The sequence below is a fragment of the Centruroides sculpturatus genome, unplaced genomic scaffold (genome assembly GCF_000671375.1).
Source record: "Centruroides sculpturatus isolate CEXI.00-Female unplaced genomic scaffold, Cexi_2.0 scaffold2120, whole genome shotgun sequence".
NCBI classification, from domain to species: Eukaryota; Metazoa; Arthropoda; class Arachnida; order Scorpiones; family Buthidae; genus Centruroides; species Centruroides sculpturatus.
Window position 1 is genome coordinate 18,451 of NW_019386555.1, and position 3,702 is coordinate 22,152.

Consider the following 3,702-nt stretch of genomic DNA (forward strand, 5'->3'; position numbering starts at 1 on the left):
CAAGGTAATTATGTAATTATTAAAAAAATCGTAACTTGCAGTAAAAAAATAATTTCTGTTCACGATTTATGACTATCGCTATGCCATCTTTTAACGATAATTTAAACTAAAAACCTGCCAAAAATACTTTTTTCCTGTTATCACATTGTACTGTAAACTTTATGTGTTTGCATTAAAACACTACAATATTTATACACACTTTTTTATAACCGCTTTATTTTATTAAACATTAATATAAATACAGAAGAAATCATTTAACATAAAAAATTAAAATAAAAAATGTTACTTGTACTTTGGTTCATAAAAGCATTAAAAATGAGAACTGTGTATTTTTACAAATTTTGAATTAAGTTGAATTAGTTGTATTGATTAATTAAAAAAAAACGGAGAAACGAAATTTTAAATTATTATGATTTCTTAGATAGCTCGAACGTCAGCACAGGAAATACAGTGAAGTCCAAATGTGTTTCTGCGGTCACCTGATCTGTCACATGACCCCAATAACACTTGGTTTTTGTTTACAATATTTTACTCTATAATATTTTGCAAATTTCTATTAACTAAGGTGTATAATAATATTGCTAAAACTTACTGAAAGCGATAAAAAACAAATCAGCCAATTACGCCGCACTTCATAACTTGCATAAGACTATGGCTTGGGAATCACAGATTTCCATAACCTTACGGCCGGCGATGGCTAATTGCTCGGCCGGGAATCACGCCACATTACATTTGCATAGTGCTACGGTTCTGTAAGCAGTAATCGGTCATCGAGTCCGATGTCGACGCTATAAAATGGCAACAGTTTGACACACCGGATATACGTCTCTCTCGTCTAAGTTTGAATCGGGAATATTTGTTTTTTTTTTCCGTTCAATAATAAATGTGAGTTCTTCTTCCTGGAAAAATTACCACATTCCCCGAATATAAGACCTAGCGCATTGATCAGAGCAAAAATTAATATAAGAGACACAGCGTCTTATTTTCGGGGAAACACGGTACTTATCGCTGCGGAACCGAACGGACAAATATATTTATGTATTCGGAAATGTTTCGCTCCTAGGTCGCAATCGGACGCGCACCATTTCGGTTTAAATAAATTTATTAAATTAAAATTTGTTATTGCAATCGCCGATTATCCGTGTTTCAATAAAAGTATGTACTAAATAACTGTATTCGGACACATGAGCTTACTACATTAGCTTTATTTAATCTTATCACGGAAACGTTTTACATCTTTTTCTTTCTCTTCCTTCGTAATTTCTTCCTTCCTTTCTTTTGTTACTGAAAAGAACGAAACGATTCGTGAATGTTATGTTTCGGCTCGAAACGAAACTCGTGCGCTACAACCGGTTTGTATTGTTCTTACTCGTACCTGTTCTCTTCCGTGCCGTCCGATTCTTCTGACGACATTATGATGACGACATCCTTCGAGGTCGAAGGTTTCTCTAAGTTATGCTCCTGTTCCGGTTTTCTTTCTAACTCTTCCAACTGTCGGAAAAAGAACCGAATTACTCACGGTTTGGATTGTGCCGCCGAACGCGTATGCAACCTTTTGCATCATGTCGGCCCGCCCGTATTCATACTTACTCTGGCCGGGAGGGATCTTCTTCTTTGTCGTTCCAATTGTAGCTCGGCTCTGAGTACCGCTACGTACTCCGGCTCATAGCCGCCCAACGAACGTATCATGGCTCTGCAGAGAAACGAAATTTTACATTGTTAGCGAACCGTTCGTCTAACGACGAAACAAATTCAACGACAACTTACGTGATCGGGTCGGCGGAGTCGTCCTTCGGCCCTACGAGTTCTTGTAGAGCTGAAAACCAGAAGGTTAGGGTTACTGTGCGTCGGCACGACGTCTGACGAATGACTTGCGCCGAAATTACACTTACCGGCCTCAAACGCGTCCATGACACCTGCTCTGTGCAGTATATCGAAAAGCCTGTCGACCGCTTCCGGTCGGGATAAGGTTTCCTGTAAGAGAACGAAAACAGTTTTTCAAAGTGTTACGAGTCTTACTCTGATACGTCCGAAAATGTTTGCAAATTAAAGTGATCGGCTTCACGATTGAAACGACTACTCACATGCACGGATTCGTCCGAACTCGCTATATCTACTATTTCTTCGCTCATTTTTTTTCTCGTGTGACAAGTACACTGGACTATCGCTGCGATCCCGTCCTTTTATGCTGACGCTATCGCGTCCGAAAATGCAAATCTCACGTCAGCACCACTACGCGGCGTGCCGAAGCGGAATTCGCCGCGCCGCGTCGCGACGCGCCGATCGGCCGCCCATCTGTCGGAACCCTCTTATCGCTCTGTTCTGTCGACAACCATACACGCTCGTTCGTTAATCTGTCCCGTAACCCTCTCTCCTCACGACCCTCCGTCGGACCCCGTTACATCCGGCCGCCTTACCATTTCCGGCTATCCTCGTTGGCCCGTTGCGTCGCAAGTTTCGGCCGCATCCTCCCTTCGGATGCCGCANACGCTTGATTTCAATGTTGAAGTCAGATCTCCCACTTCGTGATAAAGTTTCCGGTGGCGTCAAAATGTAAAGAAATCAGTAAATGCAATAGAGGTGATATAGGATGGTTTCTTCTTGTATTATATGATGGCAAGAGCTGCTTGATTTTGTCACATATATGTACAACAATTCTTTTTGAAAACCTATATACCTTTCGATAAATAGTTCATTGTCAAACTTTTCAATACGATTGGATTGACAAATTAATCGTCGTGGAATTCGAAAGTAATTCTGTATTATTTCGTTTTCATACGCATACTCTGCTAAGTAAGACAAATTTTCCGCCATTTCCGTCCCTCCTATTTAATTAAACATATACATAATCAAATATATTAATAAAAAAAACGATAATGTAAACGGGCCACAAATATTTCGGGAAAGACCGTTTCTTATGACATTAGAAACTACATTAAAAAAATTACCGAAGTCAAATCTGTGCATTAGAAGTTTAGAATGATCAAATAAATTTAATTTAAAAAAATCCTATTAAAAACAATTAAGCGTTAATTGCACGTCAAGGTAATTATGTAATTATTTAAAAAAATCGTAACTTGCAGTAAAAAAATAATTTCTGTTCACGATTTATGACTATCGCTATGCCATCTTTTAACGATAATTTAAACTAAAAACCTGCCAAAATTACTTTTTTCCTGTTATCACATTGTACTGTAAATTTTATGTGTTTGCATTAAAACACTACAATATTTATACACACATTTTTATAACCTTTTTTTTATTAAACATTAATAAAAATACAGAAAAAATTATTTAACAGAAAATTAAAATAAAAAATGTTACTTGTAATTTGGTTCATAAAAATATTAACATTGAGAACTGTGTATTTTTACAAATTTTGAATTAAGTTGAATTACTTGTATTTTTTAATTAAAAAAACGGTGAAACAAAATTGACATATTAAATTTACATTGTCGCCATCTGGAGAACACAATGTTAACTATCTTTTAACTACACAAATAAAATATTTAATATACGGTATTATAAAAAATTAACTTATTAATATATTACAGAACAATAATTATAATGTGTTAACTGTATTTTTTATTCTAATAACTTTTTATTATAATTTCCATAATAATAAAATTCATTTATTATTTTAATATATTTAAATTTAATTCATCATAAATTTTTAAATAATAAGTAATAAATTCATTTACT